Below are 4,942 nucleotides of genomic sequence, written 5' to 3' on the forward strand. Positions count from 1 at the left end.
CGCTTTTTCCTGAGCTACAGCACAGTTTCGGGGTGGTGGGGGGGGGGGAATAGTTATCGTGTTGTAACCCCTCAGAGGAATTTCGCGGCGTCCCTGCAGCGTCCGACAGCGGCTCCGGCCGCCTCTCGGCAGGACGGCGGAGGTGGCAGCCCCCCAGCGCGGTGCCCCCCGCGGCCGCGACCGCTGCCTGCTCGCCTCGCTCCCGGCTCCCCCTGCCGGCACTCGGCCCCCGCGGCCCCGCTACCCGCCTCGAGCAGCCCCCGCCGAGCTCCCGCGCCCGCCAAGGCAGCTCTGCCCGAAGCCCCCGGTGGCGCGACGGGCGCCCCCGCGTTACCCCCGCGGCGGGGGAGCGGGAGCGGCGCGGGGGCACCGGTACCTGGGGGTGCCGGCCAGGCTGCACCTTGCAGGCTGCCGCCGCATCCGCAGCCCACTGGCTCCCGGCAAGTTGGAGGCGCGGCGGCTGCGCGCCGCCCCCCGCGCTCGCCCCGCAGCCGCTGTCCCGCCGCGGAGCGCAGCGCAATGGAGGCAGGCGCAGAGGCTGCGGTGCCGCGTAGCGCGGGTGCCCCCGCGCAGCTCCCGCCGCGGCCCGGCCGGGGGGCGGCGGCGCACGGCTCCCCGCCCGCCCCCGCGCTGCCCCCTCCGGGTCCGCCGCGAAGTTGCAACTGGTTGAGCAGCCTGAGATGTTTGCGCCTGGGGCTGGTCGGGTGCTTGCTGGGTTTTTTTTAAACTTACCGCAGCCCAGAAAACATGACCGGAGGCTTCTCCCAGCGAGCAGCTCCGAGCGCGGCGCCGCACGACAACCCTGCCAAGCGGCGGTGGGCAGGAGGAGGAGGAGGGAGACGGGCAGCCTGACGGGGCCGCGCCGGCCGCCTCCGCTTGCCCGGGCTGCGCGGAAGCGCCGCAAGTAGCGGCACTCCCGAAGAAGCGCCCGCGGCTGCAGGAGCTGCGGCCGCGGCGCGGGGCCGCAGGCGCGCAGCGAGCGAGAGCCGCGCAGGGCGCCGCGGCGCGCAGCCCCGCGCAGGCGGGCGGGGGCTGGCGGGCTTGTGGCCACGTAAAAGCCTGCGGCGATTCCTCCTCCCCCCGCCCGCCTTCCCAGCGCAGAGCGACGTGTCGGCCCCGAAAGTTTATTTTTAGGCCCTGGGAGAGTCCGCTGTAAAGGTCCCRCGCAGCGGAGGGGCCGCAGACGTGGCACCGCGGCTCGGCAGCCCGCGCGCAGCATCCTCCCAGGTACGTGCGCTGCCATCCCGGCGCTCCTGCGGCATGTTCCCTTGCTTGCTTAGCCGATCCATCCCTATTAAACCAGTACTTTGTGTCTGCTCATATATTTATTTCAATGCATTCCATCAAAGTTTTTTTTTTCTTTTCCTTTTATGAAAGCGTTTGCATGTTTCTACTAGAAACCACAGCTCAAAGCGACTTTGCTAGTTGTAGCAAGAGCTCCGATTCAGAGAATARAGCACTGAGAGTTTATTAAAACAAAAGCGTGAAATGGAGCCACTGTAAAATATACTTAATTGAAACAACTCGAATCAAAAGCTATATGCTAGCCAAAATGCTGCAATCCAAATAGTCTGAAACAGCCAACTCAARGGAGAACACTAACTTTGGCTACATTATAAAAGAAATGTGTTCAAGGAGAAATGGTAATGAAAGTTCATAACTGTCATTTAAAATGAAAGCTCTTGAATTTGGGAGTTTCTTAATGGCTGTTTGTTTGGTTTTTTTAATAAAAGGGGAAAAAACATTAAAAAAAACCCAGAAATATTAAAGGCCAAACTTATTTCATTCCAGTCATGTAATCCTGACAGTCAAGCATGCTTCCCTAATTATAACAATGTAGTTTTATATCACTCAGACTTAAGGTATATGTGAATTTCTGTGAAATTCCCTTATCTTAAGAAAATACTCATGTAGAAAATTATCTGACTGGTCTTGAAATTGCCATCAAAGTAACTACAGATGCAGGATGATTCATATATACAGTCTATTAACTTGTTTGGAGTGTTTTTAAGATGTGTTTGGGGACACCACAAAATCTCAAGGTTTTTATATATCTTCAGCTATTACAATAGCTTTAGGTTTCTTGGATAGGACATACACTTGCTTTTCTGATTCCTTAAACACAAATTGTCAATATCTTAACATCGAAAGATGTCTACCAATTAAAAAAAAATAATAACACCCAGAGTGATGTACATTTTAGCCCCTAACAACTCCTCTGCAGTTTGGCTGTCAAAGGACAGGTACAYATGTAAGAAAAAAGAGAGACTTTAATAACTACTAAATGATATTGAATTTTGATGTACAGTAACCCTGATGAAAATTTCCAGAAATCACACTTTCTTTGTATAATCTCCAGAGTTTTAAGTCACATGCTTCACATTTTACCTCCAATCTCATGACAGTACTGATGTCAATGATTACTTTTCATTTTACTTTTTTTTTGAGAAGCTTGACAGAAAAGAACTGAAAAGATCCATGAAACTGTTCATTAGAGTAACTACATTTGAAATGAAGCTACACAATGTAAGATTGTTTAAAATCTATGTCCAAGTGCAGAGTTAAGTCAGATGAGTTGAAGAAGTCRGACGTGCAATTTTAAGCAAAGCGATCCCCAGACATGTTTATGGTTATAACGCTTACTGATATTTGGGTTGGGTCTCTACAATTACCTTGTGGAGCGATGTTTTGATCCCAGGCTAAGCTCCATGTGCTACTGCAACAGAGATAAATAAGAATATGCTACAGYGATCTAGGAGTAGTATGCTGGGCAGCGGAAAGCAGGGGAAACTCTACAATCTGATGTAAAAATGAAAAATACCCTCACAGGACCTAGTCCCAACTCCATCAAGCCTTCTTCCAGTATAGATCCTCCTCCTTCTGGGCACTGTTTTTCTATCATTAAATCCTTCACTGTTTGATCCCTYCCTTCAATAAACCAGAGCCCAGCGGGCTCAGGGGCGGCAGCGTGAGAAAACTGTGAGGTGATGCAGTTGCAAGAGCAAAGACTGCACACCCGGCTTTTGGCCAGCTTGGTGGGAAGCCAGGTTCCAGCTCCTCCCTGCCGTGGCAGGATATAAAGCCGGGAAGGGGGTGGATTTCCATCTGTTCAAGTCAGAAAGCCATGGAGTAAGGGAAGGCCTGGCTTCAGATTACTTGTGAAGAGCACCTTGGGCAGTATCTGCCTTTTATCAGTTTAATAAACAATGTCAGATAGTAGAAGTCCAAAGTTCAAGTTAGGTTTAAAAAAAGGGGGGGGGGGGGAGAAAAGGAGTTAGCTTCAGTAAAACTGAGCCTTGAGCTGTGCCTCCATCACAGGGAAAAGGGCTAGCTTGCTTCACAATAACAGAGTTCAAAGGCTTGTTTGCTGTTGCATTTTGCTTTTTTTCACTCCATTGAAAATATTAGTTGTTTTTATTGCATGCAGCAGAGACATATGCAAGAAACTTTGAATCCCACAGTTAATCTTTTTTCCACCTTATCATCCTCTGCTCAGGAGAAACCTCCTGCCAACTAGAAACTTTTCAGAGCAGACCAGCAGGAGCACAGGGCATATAAACAAGCTCCCTTTTTGGAACCAGTTCTAAAAAACACCGAGTTTATGCATTCTAGCATCTTGATGCCACCTTGTTTATGTGACTTTGCTGGAGATAGGGAGAGGCACAGAGGTGTCTTATGACCCTTTGCACTCAAAAGGAAAAAAAAAAAAAAAAAGGCTGGGGACCTATTCACCAGGTCGTTGTTTCTTCCTTCTTTCCTACTGAGATTTAGGAAAATGTTTGGCCTGCCAGGTCCTAGTTGTGCGACTCTTTAGTATTCTTACCTGTATTGAGCAAAGTTATCTTCCAAGGCTGGGTCATCATGAATCTACTGTGTTTAAATGTCAGGGACTTCTGATGTTGTTATATGGAAAAATAAGGATGCCTTCTCCATCCCTAGAAAGCAGATGATCCAGAGGATTAAAATTGGCCCTGTGCAGAGGGATCCACTAGGGACGTATACTGTTAAAAAGCAGGACAAGCAAGACTGGGTAATGCATACTCCAGGAGCAGACAAAAGACAAGTTCAGACTGAACACAATTCTAGTGGGCAAAAGAAACTATTGCAGTACTTACTTTACATCTCAGGGAAACAAAACAAATGTCATGGGTACAAACTCTTGCCTTTTTTTTTTTTTTTTTTTTTTTTTTTTCAAATTATTGTCTCACATTATGTGTTGTAGCTAAAGGTTACACTGACTACCATCTGTAATATCTAGGGATTAGGAACAGCAGGATGAGATTCTAAATTACTTGACTTTTGAGAGCTCAAAGTTCTCCTGACTTTTCTCTCATTTGATCACAAAAAGTAAATAAAAACTAAAGCAGTGTTTCTCATGATGGTTGTATGTTTAAGGCTCTGTAAACAAAATGGTATAATTTTATGAATGCTTAAGGTGATGTTATCAACACAACTATATGATAGAAACATGCTTCTGTATTTATAAACATATTCTCTGAGCTTATTTTACTAATTGCCTCTTTCTTTTCATTAAAGTCTCTGAAAGATAAGGCAGTTAAAAGTTGTTAAATAAACATAAGTAAGGACCACTTAATTTCAAGTCCCTAAAAGATGATGATCAGATATTTGGTGAAAATGATGAATTCTGGGGTACTGATCCATGTGACCTGAAAAAGCCATCCATTTCCTGATTCACCTTCATAACTCCTTGGGGAGGGGGGGGACATTATATTTTAGAATGAATATCTTCAATCAAACAATTTTTTTGTGTGTATTTTTCTGTCTTTCATTTCAGCCACTTCCTTGAATTGTGGCCTTCCAAATGAAGAGCAAGATGGGGTGAGAACAAGCAGTGTCTTGGAGAAATCCAGTCCTAACATCTGAGGAATGGAATTAATAGGAAACATCAATAACTCTGGTCTCTTAAATTGGTCAGAATATT

At 47.3% G+C, this 4,942-nt stretch overlaps 1 protein-coding gene and 1 non-coding gene across 4 annotated transcripts in view; one reads left to right on the forward strand and one right to left on the reverse strand.

Moving 5' to 3' along the window:
* Positions 1-886, reverse strand: part of SEMA5A (semaphorin 5A) — a 304,442-nt gene extending 303,556 nt beyond the window's left edge. The window contains exon 1 of one of the 3 annotated variants that reach the window (XM_085307061.1): positions 733-886. The gene's annotated coding sequence lies outside the window, so the exon portion shown is untranslated. Of the gene's footprint in view, positions 1-376; positions 446-732 lie in introns of those variants that run through there. The other 2 variants (XM_085307059.1, XM_085307060.1) reach the window with 2 other exon arrangements.
* Positions 887-4,628: 3,742 nt separating this feature from the next.
* LOC146594695 (small nucleolar RNA SNORD123) lies at positions 4,629-4,697 on the forward strand. Its single transcript, XR_014896118.1, has one exon. It is a non-coding gene; the product is annotated as a small nucleolar RNA SNORD123 (small nucleolar RNA).
* The last annotated feature ends 245 nt before the right edge of the window (positions 4,698-4,942 follow it).

The sequence above is a fragment of the Rhea americana genome, unplaced genomic scaffold (genome assembly GCF_003343005.1).
Source record: "Rhea americana isolate MKP2758 unplaced genomic scaffold, rheAme1 scaffold_251, whole genome shotgun sequence".
Lineage (NCBI taxonomy): Eukaryota > Metazoa > Chordata > Aves > Rheiformes > Rheidae > Rhea > Rhea americana.